This window comes from Asparagus officinalis, chromosome 4 (genome assembly GCF_001876935.1).
Source record: "Asparagus officinalis chromosome 4, Aspof.V1, whole genome shotgun sequence".
NCBI lineage: Eukaryota > Viridiplantae > Streptophyta > Magnoliopsida > Asparagales > Asparagaceae > Asparagus > Asparagus officinalis.
Genome location: NC_033797.1, coordinates 59,697,067 through 59,711,748, shown reverse-complemented (window position 1 = coordinate 59,711,748; position 14,682 = coordinate 59,697,067).

Here is a 14,682-nt window from a genome sequence, read left to right as displayed (position 1 = left end):
TCTACATATGAAGAGTGGGAAAAATGAAATTTGGCAGCGAAACCCCGGATTTAAGTCGCGGCACAATTTTATTAGCATAACTGGGAAAGATCTTTCGGGCGTCAGTCGCAGCTGATTTCCACACCTGGGTTCTTGACACGTGTCCCTTAGCTTCCTTAGCTAGCGCACGAGCTCGGTATTTTTGAATTTCGCACTGTGGATGTGGAGGACACAAATGCCCTACCTCTCTGTCTCAAATTGCGCCTGCAGCGTGATCTCGTTCTATATAATATATAGACCAAACGATGCCCTCGTACTCAGAGCGTGGTAATTGAAGGAAAATAAATCTAATTCTTTAAATCCTTATTAATAATCTTAGTTTTAATGAATAAAACGACACTACGTACTGGGGTGAGCATAGTTCGGTTCAAACCGATCGAACCGGCCGAAATTTAACATTTCGGTTTAGTTTTTATTAGAGTTCGGTTCAGGTCGGGTTGAAGTTTTATCAACCCGAACCGATCGAATTGTATCACCCGTTCTAATTACTATTTACATCCGCTTAAACCCGACCCATTATAGTTTATATAGAGTTACTTCTTTACAGCTTGATATATTTTTCTTCTGATAGAGATAAAAATACCCCAACAATAGTGTCTTCTCCAATTCTAGGGTTTTTCATTATCTCTAGTTTTCTGTCACTTTCTTGTTAGATCTAAATCAAAACTTGAGATCTAAAATCATATAGCCATGATTAATTCAAAGAGATTAACAATAATCAAAAGAGCGGAAGCTTATACCTGAATCCATGGATGAAATCTTGATTTGGGTTTTTGATGATCTTCTAACCTTAGGGTTTCTCTAAATCCGAATTTCTCTAGCTAGATGGGGGTGTAGAGAATTAGAGAATGTAACCCTAGGTTAGGGACCATAACCCCTTATTTATAGATGTTGTACTTTTGTAATTTAGCCCCTCAATAAATCACAATTACAACCTGGTATCTGCACATATAACCCCATGATTATATTTAAATACCCATTAACCCAACTTAATTGATCACTTTAGTGGGTTATCCTGAAAGATAGCAATACACATTGATTAATCATATGTGCCCACAAATAGATTTATTAGATTAAATCCAACAATCTCCCACTTGGGCACCATATGATTCCTTAAATTGTGTATAACCTTATGAGCTCAAAAATTGCTATCACTGAAAAGGTATTTCCGAACAATCTCGTCCATTGACTATATCAATATAGGATCAAAGCGGCCTTCGTCACATTTATCGTGACTCGACCCATCAATGGTCACATATACCAATACAATCAAACGACATAGATCAATCATGGATGTGCAGCATGAAAATTACATGCAATGTGATCAGTACATGTCTATTTTCAACTGGTCCTCCTTAGTGAGGTCAAAACCAAACATAATGTAACAGAGTGTCTTAACTGAAAACTTTATTCTGATCAGACAATACAAACAAACATAAAGCACCACAAATACAAACTCCCACTAAAACATAATATCCTCAAATAATACCACACCCATATGAGCAGTATGCTCATGAAAGACCTTAGGTGGCAATCCCTTAGTAAGAGGATCAGCTATCATGGAGTTTGTCCCAATGTGCTCTATGGATATCTGTCCACTCTGTACCCTTTCTTTCACAACCAGAAACTTAATATCAATATGTTTTGACTTAGTTGAGCTCCTGTTATTATTGGAATATATTACTGCAGATTTATTGTCACAATATAACCTTAGTGGTCTTTCAATATTTTTCAAAATACGCAGTCCCGTGACAAAATTTCGCAGCCATATTCCCTGATTGGATGCCTCATAGCAAGCTACAAATTCTGCTGTCATAGTGGAGGAAGCTACTAGTGTTTGTTTGACATTTTTTTCATGATATAGCTCCTTCTGCTAACATATAAATGTAGCCTGATGTAGACTTTCTGCTATCTTGGCATCCAGCAAAATCAGAATCCGAATACCCAATGACCTCTAACTTTTCTGATTTTCTGTATGTGAGCATGTAATCTTTTGTTTTCTGAAGATACCTCATAACCCTTTTGACTGCTATCCAGTGATCCATACCAGGGTTGCTTAAGTATCTGCCTAACATCCCAACAATGTACGCAATATCCGGACGCGTACATACCTGAGCATACATTAGACTTCCTACAGCCGAAGCATAAGGAATCTTCTGCATTTTCTGAATTGCAAGGTTACCTTTACGGCACTGATTGAGACAAAACTTGTCTCCTTTAGCAACATGGGTGTCACCTGGTCTGCAATCTTGCATGCCAAACCTTTTAAGTACCTTATCGATATAGCTCTTTTGTGATAATCCAAGAATACCCCGAGAGCGATCTCGATGTATCTGGATCCCTAAAATAAAAGAGGCGTCCCCAAGATCTTTTATCTCAAAATTCTTTGATAGAAATCTCTTGGTTTCGTGCAACATGCCTATATCATTAGTGGCAAGTAAGATGTCATCAACATACAGAACCAAAAAAATATACTTACTCCCACTGAACTTGTGATATACACAGTTATCAACAATGTTCATCTCAAAACCGAACGAGATAATTATTTGTTGAAACTTATGATACCATTGACGAGGAGCTTGCTTGAGTCCATAGATGGATTTCCTTAATTTGCAGACCATATTCTTTGGGTCTCCCGACACAAAGTTTTATGGTTGCACCATATAGATCATCTCATCAATGTCTCCATTGAGAAATGCAGTCTTAACATCCATCTGATGTAACTCAAGATCATAATGAGCAACAAGTGCCATGATTATTCTGAAAGAGTCTTTCGATGAAACCGGAGAGAAAGTCTCTGTATAATCAACGCCTTCCTTTTGAGTATAGCATTTAGCCACAAGACGTGCCTTATACCTCTCCACATTACCGTTTGCATCCCGCTTGGTTTTAAAAATCCATTTACAACCAATTGGTTTTGCACCTTCTGGCAATGGGACAAGTTCCCAAACCCTATTGTTTTGCATAGACTTATACTCTTCATTCATGACATCAATCCACTGTTGAGAGTTAGAACTTTTCATGGCCTGAGAGAAGTTGATTGGATCATCTTCTAACATTCCACTACTTTCCTCATGTTCTTGGAGAAATACAATATAATCATCCGGAATAGCATTTCTCCTTTCTCTCGTGGATCTCCTTAATGGCACTGGTTCTTGAGGTTGTTGAGTTTGTTCTTCTGGAACAGGGAGTTGTTCAACATTATCATCTTGAGGTTCCGGATTTACTTATTGAGCAACAACAGGTATAGAAACCTGAATATTGTCAAAAGTAACTATATGGATTGGATCTGAAGCCAATTCCTCCTCAAAACTAATGTCTCTAACCTTATTTCTCCCCCCAAACTCAACATCCTCAAAGAATGTTGATGTTCCCGTCTCAAAAATATTCAACTTATGATACCATTGACGAGGAGCTTGCTTGAGTCCATAGATGGATTTCCTTAATTTGCAGACCATATTCTTTGGGTCTCCCGACACAAAGTTTTCTGGTTGCACCATATAGATCATCTCATCAATGTCTCCATTGAGAAATGCAGTCTTAACATCCATCTGATGTAACTCAAGATCATAATGAGCAACAAGTGCCATGATTATTCTGAAAGAGTCTTTCGATGAAACCGGAGAGAAAGTCTCTGTATAATCAATGCCTTCCTTTTGAGTATAGCCTTTAGCCACAAGACGTGCCTTATACCTCTCCACATTACCGTTTGCATCCCGCTTGGTTTTAAAAATCCATTTACAACCAATTGGTTTTGCACCTTCTGGTAATGGGACAAGTTCCCAAACCTTATTGTCTTGCATAGACTTGTACTCTTCATTCATGGCATCAATCCACTGTTGAGAGTTAGAACTTTTCATGGCCTGAGAGAAGTTGATTGGATCATCTTCTAACATTCCACTACTTTCCTCATGTTCTTGGAGAAATACAATATAATCATCCGGAATAGCATTTCTCCTTTCTCTCGTGGATCTCCTTAATGGCACTGGTTCTTGAGGTTGTTGAGTTTGTTCTTCTGGAACAGGGAGTTGTTCAACATTATCATCTTGAGGTTCCGGATTTACTTCTTGAGCAACAACAGGTATAGGAACCTGAATATTGTCAAAAGTAACTGTATGGATTGGATCTGAAGCCAATTCCTCCTCAAAACTAATGTCTCTAACCTTATTTCTCCCCCCAAACTCAACATCCTCAAAGAATGTTGCTGTTCCCGTCTCAAAAATGTTCCTTATAGTGGGATCATAAAACTTAAAGCCCCTAGAGCGTTCAGAGTATCCAATAAAGTAGCTGCTAACTGTTTTGGAGTCCAATTTCTTTTCATTTGGCCTATAAGGCCTTGCCTCAGCTGGACATCCCCAAATATGTAAATGCTTTAAACTGGGCTTTCGACCAGTCCAAAGCTCATAAGGTGTTTTAGCAACTGCTTTACTTGGTACTCTATTCAGAATGTAAGCTGCTGTCTTAAGTGCTTCTCCCCAGAGTGACTCTGGTAAAGAAGAATGAGCAATCATACTTCTTACCATATCCTTAAGAGTCCTGTTTCGTCTTTCAGCTACACCATTCATGCTAGGTGAACCCGGCATGGTGTACTGTGGGACGATACCGTATTCCTCTAGGTATCTAGCAAATGGTCCTGGACGTTGTTCACCTGAACCATCATATCTACCGTAGTACTCACCACCACGATCAGATCTGACGGTTTTAATTCTTCTGTTGAGTTGATTCTCAACTTCAGCTTTATAGGCTTTGAACATGTCCAGAGACTCAGATTTTTCATGAATAAGATATAGGTGCCCATAACGTGAGTAATCGTCTATGAATGATATAAAATATTGTTGACCATTCCAGGATTCCGTAGGGAATGGCCCACAAATATCCGTATGTATCAATTCTAAGACATCCGAAGATCTGTTGGCACCTAATCTTTTCACTTTGGTCTGTTTTCCCTTGATACATTCAACACATACGTCGAAGTCCGAAAAATCAAGGGAATCCAAAATGCCATCAGACACAAGACGCTCAATTCTACCTTTTGAGATATGACCTAAGCGCTTATGCCATAATGTCGCCGAATTTTCCTTATTTAATTTACGCTTAGTACCACGTGATTCCACATGCAAGGATTCATTGTAAGAAGCAATTGTATCAAGCAAATATAGGTTGTCATAAATACTCAAGTAACCGGTTCCCACAACATTTGAATTAAAAGATAAACTGAATTGACTGTTTCCAAATGAACAAGAATAACCTGATTTGTCCAATACAGAAACAGAAACCAAATTCCGTCTAAAAGACGGTACTACAAAAGTATCTTTTAAATCCAAATAATAACCAGTTCCTAACAACAACCTAAAGTGCCCAATTGCTTCCACATCTACCGATTGTCCGTCGCCCACAAAGATGTGTCTTTCAACATCACTTGGCTTTCGGTAGCTCAGGCAACCCTGCATAGAAACACTTATGTGAGTAGTAGCACCAGAGTCTAACCACCAAGTGTTTCTAGGTACTGAAGCTAAATTAACCTCAGAACAGACCAAAGCAAGGAACGTACCCTTATTATCACGCCAGGCGTGATATTTTGTACAGTCCTTCTTTACATGTCCAGGCTTCTTACAGAAGAAACAACCCTGATTATCCTTATGTTGTTTCTTCTCAACTGGACCCTTAGCAGCTTCCTTATCATTCTTCCTTTTCTTGCCCTTATCCTTAGAGGCATAGGCCAAATGAGCACTTTCTGTCTTATCTTGCTTCAACCTGTCTTCTTCTTGCACACAGTATGAAATGAGCTCATTTAGAGTCCATTTCTCCTTTTGACAGTTATAACTGACCTTAAATTGGTTAAACTGTGCAGGAAGAGACAACAAAACCAGATGCACTAATAACTCGTCACAAAGATCGAGTTTAAGTGCCTTAAGCTTTGAAGCAATATGAGACATTTCCATAATGTACTCCCTGATATTTCCTTTGCCCTTATACTTCATTGAAATCAAGCGAGCTAAAAGCGTGCTTGTTTCTACCTTATCGTTTTTCGCAAAACGCTTCTCAATTTCGGCAAGGAAATCTTTAGCCTTAGTAATCCCTTCGGATTCTATGCCCCTGAAGGCTTCCGGAACGCCGCGCTTAATGATCATAAGACTCATGCGATTTGAACGCTCCCACTTCTCATGCTCCTTCTTTGCATCAGGAGTGCTATCCGCATTGAGAGGTTGGGGTTGTTCAGTTCTTAATGCATAGTCAAGATCCATGCAGCCAAGAACAATTAATATGTTCTCTTTCCAAACCTTGAAGTTTGTCCCATTTAGCATGGGAATTGAGTTGATGTTAGCAGAAATTGTTGCAGCAGATGCATTAGCTGAAATAAAACAAAAATGCTCACATCAATAACCATAATCAATAAAATTCAAATAATGACAATCCCCATCCAAGATACCGGCACAACATTAATATCAAGTCTTTGGACAGTACTATTAACTTGTAAGTGATACCTTGTTGCAATGATCAAACATTGACAATAACTCATGTCAAATAATGAAACTATCTTTGGATCGATTCATTATTCACATGTAAACCTTATAATTGTCACACGCTTATCATCGCAGATGTGTATACAGTCTAAATAAATATTAACCTTCCTTTGGGCCGATTAAATATTTACACGAAAGCATACACACAAACATCTCACATTCCTCATGAACAATCTACACAAGAGAGGTTACTTTGGCAACTTCTTGTTTTAATTAATCAATTGGAGTGAGAGACAACCTTAATACCTTAGTGTCATAATATTTGAATTAAATAATTGATTAAAAACCGAATTAGATTTAAATTAAAAATTTTTAATTTAAATCAACTGAAATTTAAATCAACTGAATTTCTAAAAACTTAATTGGGGTCTCACAGCTTAATTAGGGCCCATAACTTAATTGAATAAATTAAGTATACCAAAGTGGACCCATGAAAAGCCGAGGCTTAACCATAATGAACACGAAGTTCCCTTAACTTCGAACGCGAGGTTCGACTGTATTGAGTACGAGACTCACTTAAGCACGAACGCGAGGTTCGTTTGAGAACGAACGCGAGGTCCGTTAAAAAAGATGAACGCGAGGTTCGTGAACGAACGCGAGGTTCGACTGAGGCACGAACGCGAGGTTCGACTGAAGCACGAACGTGAGGTTCGTCTGAAGCACGAACGCGAGGTTCGTCTGAAGCACGAACGCGAGGTTCGTTAAAAATTGAGCTTGACGCTCACCTGAGTTGAACGCGAGGTTCACCTTAGAACGAACGCGAGGTTCGTTGAGCGCGAAGCTCGGTTAAAATTGAACGAACGCGAGGTTCGTTTGAGGTAACCACCTCCTTAATTTTCGCCATGAACCCTTAGGGTTTCAAACTGAAACCGCCACCGCCAAACCCAAAAAATTCCTCGATTTTTATTTTCAAAACCAGATCCAGAATCGGAAAAAATTTCTTGATCCAGATCCAAGAAAAATGGAAGACAAAATCAAAGGAAAAACCAAAAAATTCCAAAAAGCTACTGTTCATCCGGAAAAATACTTTACTGTTCACCCGGGGAAAAAATTTCACTACTGTTCACCGAACATTACTGTTCATCCGAGAATAAAACTGAATCTTTAACCAGAGATTTAAGATCAAAAACCCAATAAAACTTAAATCCCTAAGAATTAATCAATGTGGCTCTGATACCACTTGTTAGATCTAAATCAAAACTTGAGATCTAAAACCATATAGCCATGATTAATTCAAAGAGATTAACAATAATCAAAAGAGCGGAAGCTTATACCTGAATCCATAGATTGATCTTGATTTTGGGTTTTGGATCTTCTAACCTTAGGGTTTCCTCCTTAGCCGAATTTCTCTCTTAGATGGGGGTGAAGAGAATTAGAGAATGTAACCCTAGGTTAGGGACCATAACCCCTTATTTATAGATGTTGTACTTTTGTAATTTAGCCCCTCAATAAATCACAATTACAACCTGGTATCTGCACATATAACCCCATGATTATATTTAAATACCCATTAACCCAACTTAATTGATCACTTTAGTGGGTTATCCTGAAAGATAGCAATACACATTGATTAATCATATGTGCCCACAAATAGATTTATTAGATTAAATCCAACATTTCTATTATATGTTCGCTTCTTCTACCTTGGACCAATCCACTTTAGAGGTAAGAAACTTAAAACTATAATGTTGATTCTAACATTTTTTCTGACTTTTCTCCTCGATTGATAGATTTTTGGATCATATTTTTCTTTGGATCATGCTTATAATTTAATAGAAACTATACCTAACATCCAAGTTACTACATATTTTTTATTTAATTTTGTCTATCAGATTGAGATCACTTTAATTTTTTATGTAAGTTTTCTCTAAAAAAATTTGTAATCTTTGGTAGGAATAAGATTTTAATTTCTATATCTAATATTTAGTAGCATTTAATAGCTTATGAATTTTAATAAATTGAAATGTAGGAGACTTCTTTCTTCGTCAACAGATTAAAAGTGAAATTAAATTTGGACATAACATTTTTACCTAAGTAAAAACCAAACAAACCGACCCAAACCGAACCGAACCGACTTGAATCGGTTCGCTTCGGTTTTGAAAGATATGCAAGTTCGGTTCGATTTGCCAAAATTGACTAAAAACCAAACCGACCGATCAATTGCATAGACCTAACTATGTAGGATGTCCATAGTTAAAATATCGTTTCCAATACTAGGCACGAATTGGTGATTTAATTTTATTTTATGATTAAATAAAATCCTTTCGAAAACTAATAAAAAATAAAAAATAATCCCTCCAATTAGAAAGATGCTTCATGGCAAAGATTTGTCACCTCCAGAGTCTAAGGCACGCGAGAACGATAAATCCAAATTCATACTTTGAAAGCTGATGTATTAGCATTGTGAGGTTGATATGTGTCAGGTAGAGTTAATTAAAAAAATTAGAGAGAGGATAAAGAATTAATGGTGTTCACTACAGGCAACGAGTGGCTTGAAGGATGAGAGGATAATAAAGAGCATCACACCTTTCTGTTTGATACTAACTTTTAGATTTTCCAATTGCTTAATTTAACCCTCTCTATTTTATTTTCCTTAATATTAATTTAAAGAACTATGTATAAAGAACTGAATAATAGCTAAGTTAGAGCTTTCTTGTATACTGTTTTATTAAGTTTATAAAAAAAAAATTCTCTAATCTAAGTTGCTTATTTGACACTTGTTTTAGTGTTCGCTCACCCAAGATACAGTATTCACAAAATGATACGATAATAGTCCTAGTCAACTCCTAAAAGCTCTAGGCATTTCGACTCCTAAATCGAATATCAAGACTTTGGCTCTTTATCAAGATAAGCACAATGCATAGATGAACAACAAGATATATCCTAACAAAGAGATATAGGCAATGTATGTGCAAGGATATATAAACTCAAGGGTAAACAATCTAAACTAGATAGTGGGCAATATAATCAACAAGCAATATAGAAAGGCGATATAAGATATGAACATAAAAGTAAGTGCGCCAATGCAATCACAAACAAACAATATGATTACGGAGTTCGGTCCCCACGATCTACGTCTCCGCTCCTCACCTCGAGGAGATCTCCACTATCACAACCGGGTTTTCTATGTTCACCCGAACAACGTTTACACCTCATAATACAATCACTATGCAATCACACTTCACACACTAAGTGTTGGTCCTAGCACGTGTCCTCCTCCTCAAGTGCTCAGTTACAACCTCTCCCTAGGCACGTCAACCGACGCCACTCCTATTGAATTCGACCCCGTCTCTCACCACACACTTCTCTCGGTGTACAAGTGTATTACAAGTGAATCCTCAAAATTTGGCTCAATACAAAGTGTTTGTTCTCTACAATGAATGAGAATAAATTATAAGCTCACTCTCTAAGTTACACAATCCCACAACCCAATTATACTATGAATGTAAATACAATAAGCTCAAATGGTTGTGTGTGTACAAAGAGATAAATAAAATCAATTAAACTAAACTCAATATAAATCTAGCTTATGGAAATTATAATCAAAATAATAAATTGCTAGATGAGTTTAGAAACACTTCTCTAAAGATGACAAGAGAGTGTGAGAAGAGTGAATGCTCAAACACCAAAGGATGATCTCCACTTGCTCTTGTGAAATTTGCTTCACAAACAAAACTCTTAAACACTCTTTTAAACAAACACAAAACACCCTTAAACTTGTTTAAACAATTCTCTTGGTTAGGTTGAAAGAGAACAGCAATAGGATATTTATACCCACTCAAAAACTCAGCCAAAACCCTAACAAAAGACAAAAACAGCCCCAACAAACAGCTCTGAAAAATAGCCGTTGGAGTGCAACGGATCTATTGTCGGTCGACCAGAAATTCTGTCGGTCGACCGATGGAGCTCTCGGTCGACCGCACCGGTCGACCGATGGAGCTATCGGTCAACCGGACCGGTCGACCGACAGACTCTCTGGTCGACCGAAATCTGACACATGAAAAACCTGATATGCTGATTTTAAAAAGCTGTTTAAAAATATCAAATAAATTCTAAAAATGTAAAACTTTGGGGAATGATTGTAGACATGATAATAAACATACTACAGCGACTGGTTATCAGAAAGGACCTCCCAAATGAAAAATATCATCATTTTACAAAATAGTTCAAAACATGAAAATATGAGATACTTAAATTTTGATGTTTTGACATAATTAACTTTTGAAACTTTGTGAAATGTTTTTATAGACTTAGTAAAACATGTAGAAACTGATATTGAAGTCTACAAACTAAGAATACAATATTTTCACAAAATTGCATATTCTATGCAATGTTCAATAAATGTGTGTGTATAGATATTGAGCTTAACGTACTTAACACACATAATATAAATCCTAAACTAAATTACCCAAGCTTGATCTTGATATTCATTTGGCTCAACTTGGTACATGTTGCGGATGAAGCTAAACTTGGATCTTGAACTTGAAATGTACGATGCTTCACTCCACAATTCCGCCAACCTCCTCTTGATATGATCGTGTAGGCTCAATCCATCCAACCTCCAACAATGTTGTTTGTCTATAATAAATAAGAAAACATAAATACTAGACAAACAATATTAGAAGTAAATTATTTGTTAAACATCATCAAAAACAAGAAGGCCAACACAGTCGAGTATCAAACCCTTGGCTCTTTATCAAGGTAAGCCCAATGTACCACATATAGTCGAATCCTCCAGTACAACTCGACCATCATAGCTAGATTACAAGACCTTGGTACCTTACCAAAGTATAAACCTAATGCACAATTACAGAGGTCTCGACCCCACCGACTCATAAAGTCGGCACCTTAGTGTTGACACAAGAGATGATACTAGCCGATACGAGAGATCCTGACATGCCAGACGAGTCAACATCTTTATATCGACCCGAAAAGCGGTTATTAAGCTAATATAAGACGACGTCTCACTCAGTCGGACATGCCAACATTCCTAAGTCGACATGAAAGACGGTGTCGGTCGACCCTTTTATCAAAGACGGCCCTATTTAAGGCACTCGACCACTCACACGACATTTCTCAGAAATGACTTAAGGGATGTTCTCTTTTGTCGGCTAATTTGAGGACTCAACCTTGGTCTCAAGCCTCTCCCCCCGAGCAAATATCGACATCTCAGTCCACCTCGAACAAGTCTTATCCAGATATTGGCCTGACAAAGTCTTCATGACTCGTCAGCTCAATCACTTCCCGAAAAATACGGAGATACATTCTCCCATAATAAAGTGACTTCCCCTCCAGTTGCCAGTCGATACCTGTAAAGCAAGGGACGACTTAGCATGCCCGCATGCCTTCTGCCATGTGTAGACGGTAAAAATTACCACCATGAATTTGTACATGAATCCCCCCGCGAATCGGAACCGCCCACTTGGGTGAAGGGAGAACCGCAACCACGGGTTGGGCTTGTTGGCGCGAGCCCAAACCGCACAAGCCCCATAATTCGCCCTCATGAGCCGAAGTCACCTAGATTCGCCGGTATGGTAGGCTCGCCCTCATGAGCCGAAGTCATCCAGATTCGCCTGTATGATCTACTCGCCTGCACGAGTCAAGATCATCCGAATTTGCCCGCTTACTCGACTCGCCTGCACGAGTCGAGAGCCAAATTCATACCCGACGGCTTTTCTATTGCATACAAGGATGGGCTTCCCCCACTTCCCGTGATGTGAAGGGAGGGAGCACAGTACTCCAAGCCCGTTGAGTGGCCGCTCACAGTACGAGTGATCGGACATGCACCAAATCAGCCTGCGCACTTATAAATGCAGTTTACTTCGCCCGTCCGAATCGAAGCCCAATGTACCACATATAGTCGAATCCTCCAGTACAACTCGACCATCATAGCTAGATTACAAGACCTTGGTACCTTACCAAAGTATAAACCTAATGCACAATTACAGAGGTCTCGACCCCACCGACTCATAAAGTCGGCACCTTAGTGTTGACACAAGAGATGATACTAGCCGATACGAGAGATCCTGACATGCCAGACGAGTCAACATCTTTATATCGACCCGAAAAGCGGTTATTAAGCTAATATAAGACGACGTCTCACTCAGTCGGACATGCCAACATTCCTAAGTCGACATGAAAGACGGTGTCGGTCGACCCTTTTATCAAAGACGGCCCTATTTAAGGCACTCGACCACTCACACGACATTTCTCAGAAATGACTTAAGGGATGTTCTCTTTTGTCGGCTAATTTGAGGACTCAACCTTGGTCTCAAGCCTCTCCCCCCGAGCAAATATCGACATCTCAGTCCACCTCGAACAAGTCTTATCCAGATATTGGCCTGACAAAGTCTTCATGACTCGTCAGCTCAATCACTTCCCGAAAAATACGGAGATACATTCTCCCATAATAAAGTGACTTCCCCTCCAGTTGCCAGTCGATACCTGTAAAGCAAGGGACGACTTAGCATGCCCGCATGCCTTCTGCCATGTGTAGACGGTAAAAATTACCACCATGAATTTGTACATGAATCCCCCCGCGAATCGGAACCGCCCACTTGGGTGAAGGGAGAACCGCAACCACGGGTTGGGCTTGCTGGCGCGAGCCTAAACCGCACAAGCCCCATAATTCACCCTCATGAGCCGAAGTCACCTAGATTCGCCGGTATGGTAGGCTCGCCCTCATGAGCCGAAGTCATCCAGATTCGCCTGTATGATCTACTCGCCTGCACGAGTCAAGATCATCCGAATTTGCCCGCTTACTCGACTCGCCTGCACGAGTCGAGAGCCAAATTCATACCCGACGGCTTTTCTATTGCATACAAGGATGGGCTTCCCCCACTTCCCGTGATGTGAAGGGAGGGAGCACAGTACTCCAAGCCCGTTGAGTGGCCGCTCACAGTACGAGTGATCGGACATGCACCAAATCAGCCTGCGCACTTATAAATGCAGTTTACTTCGCCCGTCCGAATCGAAAGCTAGACCCGCCGGCACTTGGCGAGTTGTCCAAACCCACTCGAGTACTAGGCACCCATTTTCCCACTTCTCGTGATGTGAAGGGAGAGAGCACAGTATTCCAAGTCCGTCGAGTAGTCACCCACAGTACGAGTGATCGAACAGACGCCAGATCAACCTGCACCCTCATAAATACAGTTCATCTCGCATGTCCTAGTCAAGGTCAGGATTCGTCGGCATTCGGCGAGCTGGCCAAACACACTCGAGTGTTGGGCAGCCGTTGTCTCACATACGAGGAGTGGTCTTTTCACTCCTACGTGACGTGATGTGAAACACAGCCCCTCGAATGACCGCTCATAGTACAGGTGAGCAGCAAGATACCTCTCAACAGTACATGGTCACATCCCATGATTCAAGTGTTGGTCTTCTTGTTTTGATGATGATTTATAAACAATTTACTACTAATGTTGTTTGTCTAGTGTTTGTGTATTCCTATGTATTGTAAACAAACAACGTAGTTGGAGGATGGATGGAATAGCGCTTCAACGACGATATCAAATGGAGGTTGGCGGAATTGTGGAGTGAAGCAACATACAATTCAAGTTAAAGATCAAGTTCAAGCTTCATCCGCAAAGTGTACCAAGTCAAGCTTATTGAAGATCAAGATCGGCTTGGGTAATCTAGTTTAGGTTTTATATTATGTGTGTTAAGTACCTTAAGCTTAATATCATATACACACACGTATTTGGTTTCTATGTATATATATAGTTATATATATACAAGCATGGTTTTGGGTTTTCATGTTTTGAACACTTTTGCAAAATAATGATATTTAACAATTGGGAAATGCAAATTAGAAAATTCTTTTTGTAACATGTTCAAAATATCATTTTCAAACATTTCTCAAAGTTTCATCAAGTTTGGAATTGATTTGTTATGTTTAAAGGAATTTACAAATTCACATTTTCGTTCGTGCACATGTTCGTGCATGTTTTACAAAACTGATGAGTTTCACAAATGAGAAGTGATATTTGAAAAATTCTTTCTCTTACATGTTTATCTACATTCTTTCTCTGACATATTTATCTACATGTTTATAAACTTTCTTCCAGTTTTTACTATTTTTGGAGTTGATTTACTGTGCCTAATTGATTTTACAAAATCG